The sequence below is a fragment of the Physella acuta genome, unplaced genomic scaffold, assembly GCF_028476545.2.
Source record: "Physella acuta isolate Inbredline_101_S28 unplaced genomic scaffold, ASM2847654v3 ptg002497l, whole genome shotgun sequence".
In the NCBI taxonomy this organism is placed as follows: domain Eukaryota; kingdom Metazoa; phylum Mollusca; class Gastropoda; family Physidae; genus Physella; species Physella acuta.
Genome location: NW_026733970.1, coordinates 1 through 19,524, shown reverse-complemented (window position 1 = coordinate 19,524; position 19,524 = coordinate 1). Strand labels below are relative to the sequence as shown.

The 19,524-nt window shown below is 39.8% G+C and overlaps 3 non-coding genes across 3 annotated transcripts; all 3 read left to right on the top strand.

Moving 5' to 3' along the window:
- Positions 1 to 862: 862 nt before the first annotated feature.
- Positions 863 to 981, top strand: LOC131933412 (5S ribosomal RNA). Its single transcript, XR_009384955.1, has one exon. It is a non-coding gene; the product is annotated as a 5S ribosomal RNA (ribosomal RNA).
- Positions 982 to 9,220: 8,239 nt separating this feature from the next.
- LOC131933411 (5S ribosomal RNA) lies at positions 9,221 to 9,339 on the top strand. Its single transcript, XR_009384954.1, has one exon. It is a non-coding gene; the product is annotated as a 5S ribosomal RNA (ribosomal RNA).
- Positions 9,340 to 17,570: 8,231 nt separating this feature from the next.
- On the top strand, positions 17,571 to 17,689 carry LOC131933410 (5S ribosomal RNA). The gene has a single exon (XR_009384953.1). It is a non-coding gene; the product is annotated as a 5S ribosomal RNA (ribosomal RNA).
- Positions 17,690 to 19,524: the final 1,835 nt, after the last annotated feature.

Here is a 19,524-nt window from a genome sequence, read left to right as displayed (position 1 = left end):
ATCTAGACTCTAGAGAAATACTGGCGTCCCAGGCCAACCTAACCTTTTAAGCAACATCCTTAATTAGCATTTAATTTACCATGGATCGCCTGCCTTTTTTTTTTCACCGTGAAATTATTATTGTAATTTTTGAAACAGTATTTTGAATAGATCCACCCTCCTGTTTATATTATTTTAGTTAAGCTAGAGCGTTAGATCTAGAATTCTAGATCGACGCCTAGTTGCGTGTTTTAAAATAAAGCCAGAATATTAATAGACTGAAAATAAATGTGCCAGTTGTCGTGGGAAAAGGTTAAAAGAATAATTAATAAATGAAAAGCATTGAACTATTTCTCAAACATTAAATTAGTAGACTTGTAGGCGGCTAGATCTAGATCTATGTGATGAGTTGGATTAAAATTGAATGAATTCGTGCAGAATGTTTCGGAAGGAGTGAGTGAGCGGGAGACCCAAAAAAGTTAAAGTATCGCCTTTCCGATAGATCATTTCACATGAAAGCGATAGTTAAAGGACAGGTCGGATGCAGGGGGCACCTGGTTTTCTGATTTTAGTCAAGGAAAATGGGGAAAATGTATTTATTTTGTATTTTACAACGCGCGATGCTCGAAAATTAGTAGCTCAGGGAAGTCTACCGGTGGTTACCGCCTCAGGTTAAAAATAGCGACCAATGGCTGTAGAGGGAAAAAAAGGCACATAGTATTCGATATTAAAACAATGTTTCGCTTTTGTGGCGATTTAGGGCGTTTTTTATTATTGAAATAATATGAGGAAAGCAGTGAAATCATTATTGTAGCCAGAAAAGGACGAATAACTGCTGATTTCGTTTGAGTATATTTATAAGCCCCAATTTTCTCACACCGATGTCTACGGCCATACCACGTTGAAAATACCGGTTCTCGTCCGATCACCGCAGTCAAGCAACGTCGGGCGTGGTTAGTACTTAGATGGGTGACCGCTTGGGAACACCACGTGTTGTAGACTTTTTTTCATCTTTTGTCTTTTGTTTTTACCCCACTGGACACCTATTCTTACCACCTGTACTCTTTCCTAAGTTCACCACATACCTGTGAACACTTTTGTAATATCGAAATATTTTTTGTTTGTTTCTTTTGTGCCTTCACGGTAGGCTACCTCGACCCTCCCCACCCATGGAAACAAACCCCTTAAAAACCAAAGGAAAGATGACCACTCTGCCCAAATTAAATAAATAAACTAAGTAGGCTACAACCAAATAATTGTACAATCAAACCTAAGTAATAAGGAGGAAGAAGTAACTCAGTAAGTAAGGGGTAGGTATGGAAAACATTCGTGTAGGGGTTACAACCACTCGAGCTAATTCGGAAACGTATGGGTGGCCCTAATAAGGGCCGGATGGGTAGAACAAATGGGTGGTCCTGGGTTGAGTTTAACCGCCGAAGCCGTACAGGGTGCGACCTTGACGTTTCAGAGCATAGACGACATCCATAGCAGTGACGGTCTTCCTCTTGGCGTGCTCAGTGTAGGTGACGGCATCACGGATGACATTTTCAAGGAACACCTTGAGGACACCTCTGGTTTCTTCGTAGATCAGACCAGAGATACGTTTGACACCACCTCTGCGAGCAAGACGACGGATGGCTGGCTTGGTGATACCTTGGATGTTATCACGCAACACCTTCCTGTGACGCTTGGCGCCTCCTTTGCCGAGTCCCTTACCACCCTTGCCTCGGCCAGACATATTGAATTTTTTTTCTTTGTTGATGAACGAGTGTTCGAAAAACGCCGTCTGCAGAGAAACTCGCTCCTTATATACGGTCCTGGGCTCGAGTTCGTTCAATATGGCGGACACCGCCCAACCAAAAGCGGTCGGCGAATGAGCCAGCCAATGAAAAAGCAGCTTGCCGTGTCGACTGGAATGTTGCTGGCTTGTCGGCTAACGGTGTCGTTTTCAAAGTCATTTTTTCACCTATTCTGCTATGCGACCCTTGGATAAAAAATAAAGAGTTTCATTGCCCACACGTGTAGGCATAGAAAAGATCCACGTTTGTCATGTTAAAATATGGTATTAGACGTTATTTTCACCGTTTTGTGCGAATAAAACTGAAATATTTCCCTACACCTAATTATGCGAGTACGAGCGAGCTCATTATGCGAGTACGAGAGAATCTCGAACGCTGATTGGTCGAGTACGAACGAAATAATATTCTCGTACTCCGCTCCGTACTCGCAGTGGTTTGTTTACATCGTGAAACGAATAGGTTAGTTAGGCTTCTAATAATTAAATAATCTATGGCGTGTAGTCGTTAAGAATAATTTCTGCTCTCCGATTAAGATCTAGATATCTAGCTCTAACCCTAAAGGGTTTTTCTTTTTTATATATTTTAAAAAGCAATGGATAGGGTGGTGGGTGGGTGGGTGAAAGAAAAATATAAAATTTATTCTCTCCTTTCTTCACATTTGAGATAAATAAAACAATATCAACAGCATGCATACACGAATTCAAATAGCAATGTGATGTGTGAGTTGAATTAAAGAGATAAATGAATAGAACCTATCTCCCGCATCCCCCAGAATAATACTAATAGATGTAGTAGTAGTAGTAGAGTGGCAGACATGGGCAGGGGGTGTAGTGGGTGGGTGGGTGGAAACTCGTGAGGTGGGGGACCTTCACTGCTAATCTGAACGTTGTCAGGTGGTCCTAAAAAGGACCTTGGTTGAGGACAGGGGGTGGTGGTTTGGGCTTAAAAGAAACCTCTTAAGCACGCTCACCACGGATACGTCTGGCTAGCTGGATGTCCTTGGGCATGATGGTGACACGCTTGGCGTGGATGGCGCACAGGTTGGTGTCTTCAAACAGACCGACGAGGTAAGCCTCGCTAGCCTCCTGCAGGGCCATGACAGCGGAGCTCTGGAAGCGAAGGTCAGTCTTGAAGTCCTGGGCGATTTCTCTGACCAGGCGCTGGAATGGCAGCTTGCGAATGAGCAGCTCAGTGCTCTTCTGGTAACGACGGATTTCTCTCAGGGCGACGGTTCCAGGCCTGTAACGATGGGGCTTCTTAACACCGCCGGTGGCTGGTGCTGACTTTCTGGCGGCTTTGGTGGCCAGCTGTTTACGTGGGGCTTTGCCTCCGGTGGATTTACGGGCGGTTTGTTTTGTTCTGGCCATGGCGGTATCTCAACTGGATGATAGTCAGTTTAAGAAATGTGGCAGCCCAGCGCTGCTGGTCCTTTTATAACCGTCCGCCAAACCCTTAGCGCAACGAAGCTCTCCCATTGGACGAGTACGAGTTTAACAACGCTGATTGGCCAGAAGCAGCCACACAACGTTGAGACAGCGTCGACATACCTAGCAGATTATTTTTAGATCGCTCGGTATCCAGCCGAGCGATCTATTAATAGCAGACAGGGCCGATAACACAAAATATTCTTCGTTCAAATGAAATCCTTGGTTGTGCCGCTTGTCATGGGTAACGGTGTGTTTGCTTCTGTCCTCTTCAATGAATTATGAATGTGTGTGAGTGATTAGAAAAGAACCCAACATAGACTGCATGAAACAATCTAGATCTAGACCTAGTCTATAGACCTATGTAGATATTCTGACCCAATTCTTACCCAATTCGCCCGCTCGATCGGCGGTAATAATAGTGTGTAAATAAATGAGGGGGAAGGATTGTAATCAAACATATTTGTTTTTAAAAACAAGAAGATATAAAATAAAAATGGTAGACTAGCGGTGGGTTAAAGAATAGAATTTTAAAATAACGACCACCCTTATTTCTTGTAGACAAGGGTTAAACGGAGCACATTTAAAGAAAAAAAGATTCTATTTACATTTGTATCTATGAGCGAATACCCCTAAAATATGTCCAGTTACTACTATTAATATGACCGCCCCCCTCCCTGTTCTGCTCGTGTAAACCAGTGTAAGTATTATACATCTATAATAATGATCTCATACTGCTAGTGAGTGACATATTGATGCGTTATTAATACAGTTTGAAACAAGTAGGGTAGGGTAGGGTTGGAAAACTCGATTTTTGTTCATTGACACACAACGAAAGCTAATTGGGTAAACTTTGGTTGTCCTGAAAAGGACAGTAGTAGGCTAGGTGGACAGTGGGCAGCAGGGTGACACTGTTTAGCTCTTGCCACCGGGTGTCTTCTGTGACTTCTTGGGCAGAAGCACGGCCTGGATGTTGGGGAGGACACCACCCTGGGCGATGGTGACACCCGACAAAAGTTTGTTCAACTCTTCGTCGTTACGGATGGCCAGCTGGAGGTGACGAGGAATGATTCTTGTCTTCTTGTTGTCTCTGGCAGCGTTGCCGGCCAACTCGAGCACTTCAGCGGCCAAATACTCGAGGACGGCGGCTAGGTAGACTGGGGCACCAGCACCGACACGCTCAGCATAGTTTCCTTTCCTCAACAGACGATGAATACGTCCGACTGGGAATTGAAGGCCTGCCCTGGAGGAGCGAGACTTGGACTTTCCCTTGACTTTACCGCCTTTACCACGTCCGGACATTGTGAGTTGGTTAGGAGCGAGAAGAGTATAGCGACACAGCGATTGCGGCTGTAGGCTATGAATGAAGACTTAACGGCGAGATCGGCCCTTTTATACGAAACGGCGAGGAAATCCGTTCGTCACCAAGCGAGCGTTCTGATTGGCTGCGTAGCGGCTTGGCGTTCGTACTCGTACTCGTACTCTCCAAATTTCCTCGCCGTTTCATATAAAAGGGCGGCCGGCGGTGGGTTCGCCTCATTTCTGTTCAAGCCGTTGAAAAGAAAACAACATGCCACCTAAAGTTTCTTCCAAGGGAGCCAAGAAGGCCGGTAAGGCTAAAGCCGTACGCACCGGTGACAAGAAAAAGAAGAGGAGGAGAAAGGAAAGCTACAGCATCTACATTTACAAAGTCTTGAAGCAGGTGCACCCTGACACTGGCATTTCCTCCAAGGCCATGTCCATCATGAACTCCTTCGTCAACGACATCTTTGAGCGCATTTCAGCTGAAGCCAGCCGTCTTGCCCACTACAACAAGCGCAGCACCATCACCTCCAGGGAGATCCAGACCGCTGTCCGTCTCCTCCTGCCCGGTGAGCTGGCCAAACACGCCGTCAGTGAAGGCACCAAGGCTGTCACCAAGTACACCACCAGCAAATAAACACAACAGCAAACAACCACCTGGCTTGCTTGTTGTGTGGCTCTACTACTCGGCCCTTTTCAGGGCCTCCACCCATTCCCAATTAGCTCGGTTTGGTTTACATTGAACGAGTTTTCCCTCCCTTATCCACCTACCCACCCACTCTGTGTAGCTGCCATGTTACAGTTGTTTTTTGTTTAGTCATTCTTTTCTTTAATAAGTAGAGATAGATATACATACATACATAGGCCTGCATAGTAATATGCCTATCCCAACAACTGCACACACTATTCTCTTAACACATTTCATGCTAATTCTATCCTTTAAACTAGACATAAAAAGGCCACATACTTATTACTGGGTGGCTCCTTTTTTTAAAAAACACTATTTCATTCTGCATCTCACACAGGGCATCAGCACACCTCTATGCATATCATTTATTGTGTGTTGTTTGGCATAGATCCAAGGGATGAATGGGATTTAATAGTTTTAATTCAGATTATAAGGCTGGCTGTTGTAATAGGAATTATTAGCCAACACTTTGATTCTTATCACCAGTGCTAACTGCCATTTTCATTACAATACATCCATTCTGGTGGGTTGGTTTTTTTCTGTCTTCATTATATATGTTGAACATAACTGTGTGAATGTGGCTTTTGGTGTTTTTATTATTTTTGTTTTTCTTTCATTAAAGCTACCATGTCAGATTGCTAAGGCATGCATCTGCCACCATTTGTTCACTGATTTATTTTTTTCCTACTACCATCATATCATATGATTCTTTTTGTTTTGTCTTTTGCTAGTCCTGGCTTGAAAATGAGTTGGTTACACTTCTGCACAACATACATTCTCTTTAACAAGACAAAACAACAATTAAATACTCTGAACTTTTTTTTTTATTATCATATATATACTTTTTTTTTTTTCAAATTACAGAAAATAAAAAATAACATGAGCTCAAGTACACAGCTTTCAAGAAGTTCATGGTTTTCTTTGCCAGCCCGCACAATGATTTCAGCACAGATTAAAATTTAAACAATCAAAAGGAGGTTGATCTCTTACCGGCTGACGAGAAAGTTTGCGCAGAAGCATCATTTCTTAAGTCCTTGGTCAGTTGGAGTTGTAAAATGATGAGGTTTTCTTAACATTTGCCCTGGGGCATACATTTATGGTCCTGGTACTAGTTCTATACTGACAAGGATTCTTTCAAAGCAACTTGAGCCCAAAGGGAAGTATTTATATGCCTGCAACATAGCTGTGATTAATAAAGAATGAATTTCAATGCAAAAAATAATAATTTGAATCCCTGCAAGCTCCTTTCACATAAACCAGAGAGAAAAAAATGTATGCCAGTCTATAACATATACAAAATAAATAAATAAGATTGAATATAAAGATTTTTTTTATTCCTCTCATTAGTTCAACCCTTCTCTTTTTATATAAACACCCAAGGCAGACACTTGAGTAAATTAATATCCTTCCATATATTATAGAAACATAAATAAATATGTGTAAAAAGTATTTCATATATGTATATTTTTTTTAATATATATAAATATATATATATATATATATAATATATATATATATATATATATATATATATATATATATATATATATATATATATATATATATATATATATAATGTAAAAATATTGAATAGACGAATATTGTATATATGTCTATATATACGTATGTATATATATGCATGTTTGTGTGTATATATATATATATATATAATATATATATATATATATATATATATATATATATATATATATATATATTTACATGTGTGTCTAAATGTATATTCATTGAATATATATTTGAATGTATATTCAAATATATATATTTGAGTGTAGACGAAAGACGCTCAAGTAAAATAATATCCTTCAGAATATTATAATTATAAGTTTTTTTTTTCTACCCCAGCAAACAGAAGGATATATATATACACACATATATATAATTTATATTTACAAATATATATCATATAAGAATTAATATATATATTCATAATATATAAGGATATAATACAAATATATATATATATATATATATATATATGTATAAATAAATAAATTATATATATAGATATATTCATATATAATGTATTTATTATGTAAATATATATATATATGTATATATCAGTGTGTATATATAAAGGTATGTATATATGTTCCAATATATTTATTTGTTTGTTCGGATACATATATATCTGTTGTGTGTATTAAATTGCGCTCTTCTGTCAGTTTTTTCATTTGACGACAGTCGGTTAAGGTACTGGCCCCAGCCTAAAGATATTAGTAGAGCCTTCATAATGTGATGCCATGGGTTAGCAAAAAATAAATGAAGAAAAATCACATAGCAGGACAAATTGACATTTTACATGCTTTCAAACTTAAACTGAAATCAGAAAATGATGTGAAATTCATCTTGTGTATATAGAAAAATAAGCATTGTGCCAAAATCCTAATCATTGGTTTTAAAAATGACACCAGCTTAATTTAAAAACTGGAAATTGTTTTGCCCTGGCGGATGAGATACCGGTAGCCGACACAGGGTTTACAGGCTGATAAAAGAAAGCGGTATACTTAAAGACAAAAGAATACCCTGTGTTAAAGCGGAACCAGCTAAGATTAAAGCTTAAAGTAAAGGCCTGCCCTGTCGCAGAATGTTAAAGTGGCCGGTGAAAGATCCCCGCGCCAGGCTAAAAGCAAGCTGTACACTTATTACTTAACGAGAGCTTCTTCAGGTCTTGTCTGTAGGACAATTCAGTCACAATAACAGGCAGACCAGGCCAGCCCTGGATATAAGCTAATTCATTTTATGCGGTGCTTCGACAGTCAATGAATATGGAGCTGCGGTCAGACTTTCAAACAAACCGCCTGAGTATTTAAAATGGGAAACAATATTTATTAATATTATCACCAACTAGATCTAGATTATATAGGCTACAAGGAAACCCAGAACCAGACTGGAAAGAAGTAAATTTACTCCCACTAATGATGACTTCTCACTAATACTAATAATTAAAAAAATGTTTAAAAAAATTAATTGCTCAAACCTAATAATCATTACAATCAAGCATCAAGTCTGATAGCCAACATTGGACCTAAAATCTAGATCTATTAGTTTTTACTGAACTAAATCTTATGTTAGCTACTAATAATTACTAATGCATTCAATTATTAATACCTAGGCTACTCATTCCTACAGAATCTAGAAATTCTAGATCTAGACTCTAGAGAAATACTGGCGTCCCAGGCCAACCTAACCTTTTAAGCAACATCCTTAATTAGCATTTAATTTACCATGGATCGCCTGCCTTTTTTTTTTCACCGTGAAATTATTATTGTAATTTTTGAAACAGTATTTTGAATAGATCCACCCTCCTGTTTATATTATTTTAGTTAAGCTAGAGCGTTAGATCTAGAATTCTAGATCGACGCCTAGTTGCGTGTTTTAAAATAAAGCCAGAATATTAATAGACTGAAAATAAATGTGCCAGTTGTCGTGGGAAAAGGTTAAAAGAATAATTAATAAATGAAAAGCATTGAACTATTTCTCAAACATTAAATTAGTAGACTTGTAGGCGGCTAGATCTAGATCTATGTGATGAGTTGGATTAAAATTGAATGAATTCGTGCAGAATGTTTCGGAAGGAGTGAGTGAGCGGGAGACCCAAAAAAGTTAAAGTATCGCCTTTCCGATAGATCATTTCACATGAAAGCGATAGTTAAAGGACAGGTCGGATGCAGGGGGCACCTGGTTTTCTGATTTTAGTCAAGGAAAATGGGGAAAATGTATTTATTTTGTATTTTACAACGCGCGATGCTCGAAAATTAGTAGCTCAGGGAAGTCTACCGGTGGTTACCGCCTCAGGTTAAAAATAGCGACCAATGGCTGTAGAGGGAAAAAAAGGCACATAGTATTCGATATTAAAACAATGTTTCGCTTTTGTGGCGATTTAGGGCGTTTTTTATTATTGAAATAATATGAGGAAAGCAGTGAAATCATTATTGTAGCCAGAAAAGGACGAATAACTGCTGATTTCGTTTGAGTATATTTATAAGCCCCAATTTTCTCACACCGATGTCTACGGCCATACCACGTTGAAAATACCGGTTCTCGTCCGATCACCGCAGTCAAGCAACGTCGGGCGTGGTTAGTACTTAGATGGGTGACCGCTTGGGAACACCACGTGTTGTAGACTTTTTTTCATCTTTTGTCTTTTGTTTTTACCCCACTGGACACCTATTCTTACCACCTGTACTCTTTCCTAAGTTCACCACATACCTGTGAACACTTTTGTAATATCGAAATATTTTTTGTTTGTTTCTTTTGTGCCTTCACGGTAGGCTACCTCGACCCTCCCCACCCATGGAAACAAACCCCTTAAAAACCAAAGGAAAGATGACCACTCTGCCCAAATTAAATAAATAAACTAAGTAGGCTACAACCAAATAATTGTACAATCAAACCTAAGTAATAAGGAGGAAGAAGTAACTCAGTAAGTAAGGGGTAGGTATGGAAAACATTCGTGTAGGGGTTACAACCACTCGAGCTAATTCGGAAACGTATGGGTGGCCCTAATAAGGGCCGGATGGGTAGAACAAATGGGTGGTCCTGGGTTGAGTTTAACCGCCGAAGCCGTACAGGGTGCGACCTTGACGTTTCAGAGCATAGACGACATCCATAGCAGTGACGGTCTTCCTCTTGGCGTGCTCAGTGTAGGTGACGGCATCACGGATGACATTTTCAAGGAACACCTTGAGGACACCTCTGGTTTCTTCGTAGATCAGACCAGAGATACGTTTGACACCACCTCTGCGAGCAAGACGACGGATGGCTGGCTTGGTGATACCTTGGATGTTATCACGCAACACCTTCCTGTGACGCTTGGCGCCTCCTTTGCCGAGTCCCTTACCACCCTTGCCTCGGCCAGACATATTGAATTTTTTTTCTTTGTTGATGAACGAGTGTTCGAAAAACGCCGTCTGCAGAGAAACTCGCTCCTTATATACGGTCCTGGGCTCGAGTTCGTTCAATATGGCGGACACCGCCCAACCAAAAGCGGTCGGCGAATGAGCCAGCCAATGAAAAAGCAGCTTGCCGTGTCGACTGGAATGTTGCTGGCTTGTCGGCTAACGGTGTCGTTTTCAAAGTCATTTTTTCACCTATTCTGCTATGCGACCCTTGGATAAAAAATAAAGAGTTTCATTGCCCACACGTGTAGGCATAGAAAAGATCCACGTTTGTCATGTTAAAATATGGTATTAGACGTTATTTTCACCGTTTTGTGCGAATAAAACTGAAATATTTCCCTACACCTAATTATGCGAGTACGAGCGAGCTCATTATGCGAGTACGAGAGAATCTCGAACGCTGATTGGTCGAGTACGAACGAAATAATATTCTCGTACTCCGCTCCGTACTCGCAGTGGTTTGTTTACATCGTGAAACGAATAGGTTAGTTAGGCTTCTAATAATTAAATAATCTATGGCGTGTAGTCGTTAAGAATAATTTCTGCTCTCCGATTAAGATCTAGATATCTAGCTCTAACCCTAAAGGGTTTTTCTTTTTTATATATTTTAAAAAGCAATGGATAGGGTGGTGGGTGGGTGGGTGAAAGAAAAATATAAAATTTATTCTCTCCTTTCTTCACATTTGAGATAAATAAAACAATATCAACAGCATGCATACACGAATTCAAATAGCAATGTGATGTGTGAGTTGAATTAAAGAGATAAATGAATAGAACCTATCTCCCGCATCCCCCAGAATAATACTAATAGATGTAGTAGTAGTAGTAGAGTGGCAGACATGGGCAGGGGGTGTAGTGGGTGGGTGGGTGGAAACTCGTGAGGTGGGGGACCTTCACTGCTAATCTGAACGTTGTCAGGTGGTCCTAAAAAGGACCTTGGTTGAGGACAGGGGGTGGTGGTTTGGGCTTAAAAGAAACCTCTTAAGCACGCTCACCACGGATACGTCTGGCTAGCTGGATGTCCTTGGGCATGATGGTGACACGCTTGGCGTGGATGGCGCACAGGTTGGTGTCTTCAAACAGACCGACGAGGTAAGCCTCGCTAGCCTCCTGCAGGGCCATGACAGCGGAGCTCTGGAAGCGAAGGTCAGTCTTGAAGTCCTGGGCGATTTCTCTGACCAGGCGCTGGAATGGCAGCTTGCGAATGAGCAGCTCAGTGCTCTTCTGGTAACGACGGATTTCTCTCAGGGCGACGGTTCCAGGCCTGTAACGATGGGGCTTCTTAACACCGCCGGTGGCTGGTGCTGACTTTCTGGCGGCTTTGGTGGCCAGCTGTTTACGTGGGGCTTTGCCTCCGGTGGATTTACGGGCGGTTTGTTTTGTTCTGGCCATGGCGGTATCTCAACTGGATGATAGTCAGTTTAAGAAATGTGGCAGCCCAGCGCTGCTGGTCCTTTTATAACCGTCCGCCAAACCCTTAGCGCAACGAAGCTCTCCCATTGGACGAGTACGAGTTTAACAACGCTGATTGGCCAGAAGCAGCCACACAACGTTGAGACAGCGTCGACATACCTAGCAGATTATTTTTAGATCGCTCGGTATCCAGCCGAGCGATCTATTAATAGCAGACAGGGCCGATAACACAAAATATTCTTCGTTCAAATGAAATCCTTGGTTGTGCCGCTTGTCATGGGTAACGGTGTGTTTGCTTCTGTCCTCTTCAATGAATTATGAATGTGTGTGAGTGATTAGAAAAGAACCCAACATAGACTGCATGAAACAATCTAGATCTAGACCTAGTCTATAGACCTATGTAGATATTCTGACCCAATTCTTACCCAATTCGCCCGCTCGATCGGCGGTAATAATAGTGTGTAAATAAATGAGGGGGAAGGATTGTAATCAAACATATTTGTTTTTAAAAACAAGAAGATATAAAATAAAAATGGTAGACTAGCGGTGGGTTAAAGAATAGAATTTTAAAATAACGACCACCCTTATTTCTTGTAGACAAGGGTTAAACGGAGCACATTTAAAGAAAAAAAGATTCTATTTACATTTGTATCTATGAGCGAATACCCCTAAAATATGTCCAGTTACTACTATTAATATGACCGCCCCCCTCCCTGTTCTGCTCGTGTAAACCAGTGTAAGTATTATACATCTATAATAATGATCTCATACTGCTAGTGAGTGACATATTGATGCGTTATTAATACAGTTTGAAACAAGTAGGGTAGGGTAGGGTTGGAAAACTCGATTTTTGTTCATTGACACACAACGAAAGCTAATTGGGTAAACTTTGGTTGTCCTGAAAAGGACAGTAGTAGGCTAGGTGGACAGTGGGCAGCAGGGTGACACTGTTTAGCTCTTGCCACCGGGTGTCTTCTGTGACTTCTTGGGCAGAAGCACGGCCTGGATGTTGGGGAGGACACCACCCTGGGCGATGGTGACACCCGACAAAAGTTTGTTCAACTCTTCGTCGTTACGGATGGCCAGCTGGAGGTGACGAGGAATGATTCTTGTCTTCTTGTTGTCTCTGGCAGCGTTGCCGGCCAACTCGAGCACTTCAGCGGCCAAATACTCGAGGACGGCGGCTAGGTAGACTGGGGCACCAGCACCGACACGCTCAGCATAGTTTCCTTTCCTCAACAGACGATGAATACGTCCGACTGGGAATTGAAGGCCTGCCCTGGAGGAGCGAGACTTGGACTTTCCCTTGACTTTACCGCCTTTACCACGTCCGGACATTGTGAGTTGGTTAGGAGCGAGAAGAGTATAGCGACACAGCGATTGCGGCTGTAGGCTATGAATGAAGACTTAACGGCGAGATCGGCCCTTTTATACGAAACGGCGAGGAAATCCGTTCGTCACCAAGCGAGCGTTCTGATTGGCTGCGTAGCGGCTTGGCGTTCGTACTCGTACTCGTACTCTCCAAATTTCCTCGCCGTTTCATATAAAAGGGCGGCCGGCGGTGGGTTCGCCTCATTTCTGTTCAAGCCGTTGAAAAGAAAACAACATGCCACCTAAAGTTTCTTCCAAGGGAGCCAAGAAGGCCGGTAAGGCTAAAGCCGTACGCACCGGTGACAAGAAAAAGAAGAGGAGGAGAAAGGAAAGCTACAGCATCTACATTTACAAAGTCTTGAAGCAGGTGCACCCTGACACTGGCATTTCCTCCAAGGCCATGTCCATCATGAACTCCTTCGTCAACGACATCTTTGAGCGCATTTCAGCTGAAGCCAGCCGTCTTGCCCACTACAACAAGCGCAGCACCATCACCTCCAGGGAGATCCAGACCGCTGTCCGTCTCCTCCTGCCCGGTGAGCTGGCCAAACACGCCGTCAGTGAAGGCACCAAGGCTGTCACCAAGTACACCACCAGCAAATAAACACAACAGCAAACAACCACCTGGCTTGCTTGTTGTGTGGCTCTACTACTCGGCCCTTTTCAGGGCCTCCACCCATTCCCAATTAGCTCGGTTTGGTTTACATTGAACGAGTTTTCCCTCCCTTATCCACCTACCCACCCACTCTGTGTAGCTGCCATGTTACAGTTGTTTTTTGTTTAGTCATTCTTTTCTTTAATAAGTAGAGATAGATATACATACATACATAGGCCTGCATAGTAATATGCCTATCCCAACAACTGCACACACTATTCTCTTAACACATTTCATGCTAATTCTATCCTTTAAACTAGACATAAAAAGGCCACATACTTATTACTGGGTGGCTCCTTTTTTTAAAAAACACTATTTCATTCTGCATCTCACACAGGGCATCAGCACACCTCTATGCATATCATTTATTGTGTGTTGTTTGGCATAGATCCAAGGGATGAATGGGATTTAATAGTTTTAATTCAGATTATAAGGCTGGCTGTTGTAATAGGAATTATTAGCCAACACTTTGATTCTTATCACCAGTGCTAACTGCCATTTTCATTACAATACATCCATTCTGGTGGGTTGGTTTTTTTCTGTCTTCATTATATATGTTGAACATAACTGTGTGAATGTGGCTTTTGGTGTTTTTATTATTTTTGTTTTTCTTTCATTAAAGCTACCATGTCAGATTGCTAAGGCATGCATCTGCCACCATTTGTTCACTGATTTATTTTTTTCCTACTACCATCATATCATATGATTCTTTTTGTTTTGTCTTTTGCTAGTCCTGGCTTGAAAATGAGTTGGTTACACTTCTGCACAACATACATTCTCTTTAACAAGACAAAACAACAATTAAATACTCTGAACTTTTTTTTTTATTATCATATATATACTTTTTTTTTTTTCAAATTACAGAAAATAAAAAATAACATGAGCTCAAGTACACAGCTTTCAAGAAGTTCATGGTTTTCTTTGCCAGCCCGCACAATGATTTCAGCACAGATTAAAATTTAAACAATCAAAAGGAGGTTGATCTCTTACCGGCTGACGAGAAAGTTTGCGCAGAAGCATCATTTCTTAAGTCCTTGGTCAGTTGGAGTTGTAAAATGATGAGGTTTTCTTAACATTTGCCCTGGGGCATACATTTATGGTCCTGGTACTAGTTCTATACTGACAAGGATTCTTTCAAAGCAACTTGAGCCCAAAGGGAAGTATTTATATGCCTGCAACATAGCTGTGATTAATAAAGAATGAATTTCAATGCAAAAAATAATAATTTGAATCCCTGCAAGCTCCTTTCACATAAACCAGAGAGAAAAAAATGTATGCCAGTCTATAACATATACAAAATAAATAAATAAGATTGAATATAAAGATTTTTTTTATTCCTCTCATTAGTTCAACCCTTCTCTTTTTATATAAACACCCAAGGCAGACACTTGAGTAAATTAATATCCTTCCATATATTATAGAAACATAAATAAATATGTGTAAAAAGTATTTCATATATGTATATTTTTTTTAATATATATAATATATATATATATATATATATATATATATATATATATATATATATATATATATATATATATATATATATATATATATATATATATATATAATGTAAAAATATTGAATAGACGAATATTGTATATATGTCTATATATACGTATGTATATATATGCATGTTTTGTGTATATATATATATATATATATATATATATATATATATATATATATATATATATATATATATATATTTACATGTGTGTCTAAATGTATATTCATTGAATATATATTTGAATGTATATTCAAATATATATATTTGAGTGTAGACGAAAGACGCTCAAGTAAAATAATATCCTTCAGAATATTATAATTATAAGTTTTTTTTTTCTACCCCAGCAAACAGAAGGATATATATACACACATATATATAATTTATATTTACAAATATATATCATATAAGAATTAATATATATATTCATAATATATAAGGATATAATACAAATATATATATATATATATATATATATATGTATAAATAAATAAATTATATATATAGATATATTCATATATAATGTATTTATTATGTAAATATATATATATATGTATATATCAGTGTGTATATATAAAGGTATGTATATATGTTCCAATATATTTATTTGTTTGTTCGGATACATATATATCTGTTGTGTGTATTAAATTGCGCTCTTCTGTCAGTTTTTTCATTTGACGACAGTCGGTTAAGGTACTGGCCCCAGCCTAAAGATATTAGTAGAGCCTTCATAATGTGATGCCATGGGTTAGCAAAAAATAAATGAAGAAAAATCACATAGCAGGACAAATTGACATTTTACATGCTTTCAAACTTAAACTGAAATCAGAAAATGATGTGAAATTCATCTTGTGTATATAGAAAAATAAGCATTGTGCCAAAATCCTAATCATTGGTTTTAAAAATGACACCAGCTTAATTTAAAAACTGGAAATTGTTTTGCCCTGGCGGATGAGATACCGGTAGCCGACACAGGGTTTACAGGCTGATAAAAGAAAGCGGTATACTTAAAGACAAAAGAATACCCTGTGTTAAAGCGGAACCAGCTAAGATTAAAGCTTAAAGTAAAGGCCTGCCCTGTCGCAGAATGTTAAAGTGGCCGGTGAAAGATCCCCGCGCCAGGCTAAAAGCAAGCTGTACACTTATTACTTAACGAGAGCTTCTTCAGGTCTTGTCTGTAGGACAATTCAGTCACAATAACAGGCAGACCAGGCCAGCCCTGGATATAAGCTAATTCATTTTATGCGGTGCTTCGACAGTCAATGAATATGGAGCTGCGGTCAGACTTTCAAACAAACCGCCTGAGTATTTAAAATGGGAAACAATATTTATTAATATTATCACCAACTAGATCTAGATTATATAGGCTACAAGGAAACCCAGAACCAGACTGGAAAGAAGTAAATTTACTCCCACTAATGATGACTTCTCACTAATACTAATAATTAAAAAAATGTTTAAAAAAATTAATTGCTCAAACCTAATAATCATTACAATCAAGCATCAAGTCTGATAGCCAACATTGGACCTAAAATCTAGATCTATTAGTTTTTACTGAACTAAATCTTATGTTAGCTACTAATAATTACTAATGCATTCAATTATTAATACCTAGGCTACTCATTCCTACAGAATCTAGAAATTCTAGATCTAGACTCTAGAGAAATACTGGCGTCCCAGGCCAACCTAACCTTTTAAGCAACATCCTTAATTAGCATTTAATTTACCATGGATCGCCTGCCTTTTTTTTTTCACCGTGAAATTATTATTGTAATTTTTGAAACAGTATTTTGAATAGATCCACCCTCCTGTTTATATTATTTTAGTTAAGCTAGAGCGTTAGATCTAGAATTCTAGATCGACGCCTAGTTGCGTGTTTTAAAATAAAGCCAGAATATTAATAGACTGAAAATAAATGTGCCAGTTGTCGTGGGAAAAGGTTAAAAGAATAATTAATAAATGAAAAGCATTGAACTATTTCTCAAACATTAAATTAGTAGACTTGTAGGCGGCTAGATCTAGATCTATGTGATGAGTTGGATTAAAATTGAATGAATTCGTGCAGAATGTTTCGGAAGGAGTGAGTGAGCGGGAGACCCAAAAAAGTTAAAGTATCGCCTTTCCGATAGATCATTTCACATGAAAGCGATAGTTAAAGGACAGGTCGGATGCAGGGGGCACCTGGTTTTCTGATTTTAGTCAAGGAAAATGGGGAAAATGTATTTATTTTGTATTTTACAACGCGCGATGCTCGAAAATTAGTAGCTCAGGGAAGTCTACCGGTGGTTACCGCCTCAGGTTAAAAATAGCGACCAATGGCTGTAGAGGGAAAAAAAGGCACATAGTATTCGATATTAAAACAATGTTTCGCTTTTGTGGCGATTTAGGGCGTTTTTTATTATTGAAATAATATGAGGAAAGCAGTGAAATCATTATTGTAGCCAGAAAAGGACGAATAACTGCTGATTTCGTTTGAGTATATTTATAAGCCCCAATTTTCTCACACCGATGTCTACGGCCATACCACGTTGAAAATACCGGTTCTCGTCCGATCACCGCAGTCAAGCAACGTCGGGCGTGGTTAGTACTTAGATGGGTGACCGCTTGGGAACACCACGTGTTGTAGACTTTTTTTCATCTTTTGTCTTTTGTTTTTACCCCACTGGACACCTATTCTTACCACCTGTACTCTTTCCTAAGTTCACCACATACCTGTGAACACTTTTGTAATATCGAAATATTTTTTGTTTGTTTCTTTTGTGCCTTCACGGTAGGCTACCTCGACCCTCCCCACCCATGGAAACAAACCCCTTAAAAACCAAAGGAAAGATGACCACTCTGCCCAAATTAAATAAATAAACTAAGTAGGCTACAACCAAATAATTGTACAATCAAACCTAAGTAATAAGGAGGAAGAAGTAACTCAGTAAGTAAGGGGTAGGTATGGAAAACATTCGTGTAGGGGTTACAACCACTCGAGCTAATTCGGAAACGTATGGGTGGCCCTAATAAGGGCCGGATGGGTAGAACAAATGGGTGGTCCTGGGTTGAGTTTAACCGCCGAAGCCGTACAGGGTGCGACCTTGACGTTTCAGAGCATAGACGACATCCATAGCAGTGACGGTCTTCCTCTTGGCGTGCTCAGTGTAGGTGACGGCATCACGGATGACATTTTCAAGGAACACCTTGAGGACACCTCTGGTTTCTTCGTAGATCAGACCAGAGATACGTTTGACACCACCTCTGCGAGCAAGACGACGGATGGCTGGCTTGGTGATACCTTGGATGTTATCACGCAACACCTTCCTGTGACGCTTGGCGCCTCCTTTGCCGAGTCCCTTACCACCCTTGCCTCGGCCAGACATATTGAATTTTTTTTCTTTGTTGATGAACGAGTGTTCGAAAAACGCCGTCTGCAGAGAAACTCGCTCCTTATATACGGTCCTGGGCTCGAGTTCGTTCAATATGGCGGACACCGCCCAACCAAAAGCGGTCGGCGAATGAGCCAGCCAATGAAAAAGCAGCTTGCCGTGTCGACTGGAATGTTGCTGGCTTGTCGGCTAACGGTGTCGTTTTCAAAGTCATTTTTTCACCTATTCTGCTATGCGACCCTTGGATAAAAAATAAAGAGTTTCATTGCCCACACGTGTAGGCATAGAAAAGATCCACGTTTGTCATGTTAAAATATGGTATTAGACGTTATTTTCACCGTTTTGTGCGAATAAAACTGAAATATTTCCCTACACCTAATTATGCGAGTACGAGCGAGCTCATTATGCGAGTACGAGAGAATCTCGAACGCTGATTGGTCGAGTACGAACGAAATAATATTCTCGTACTCCGCTCCGTACTCGCAGTGGTTTGTTTACATCGTGAAACGAATAGGTTAGTTAGGCTTCTAATAATTAAATAATCTATGGCGTGTAGTCGTTAAGAATAATTTCTGCTCTCCGATTAAGATCTAGATATCTAGCTCTAACCCTAAAGGGTTTTTCTTTTTTATATATTTTAAAAAGCAATGGATAGGGTGGTGGGTGGGTGGGTGAAAGAAAAATATAAAATTTATTCTCTCCTTTCTTCACATTTGAGATAAATAAAACAATATCAACAGCATGCATACACGAATTCAAATAGCAATGTGATGTGTGAGTTGAATTAAAGAGATAAATGAATAGAACCTATCTCCCGCATCCCCCAGAATAATACTAATAGATGTAGTAGTAGTAGTAGAGTGGCAGACATGGGCAGGGGGTGTAGTGGGTGGGTGGGTGGAAACTCGTGAGGTGGGGGACCTTCACTGCTAATCTGAACGTTGTCAGGTGGTCCTAAAAAGGACCTTGGTTGAGGACAGGGGGTGGTGGTTTGGGCTTAAAAGAAACCTCTTAAGCACGCTCACCACGGATACGTCTGGCTAGCTGGATGTCCTTGGGCATGATGGTGACACGCTTGGCGTGGATGGCGCAC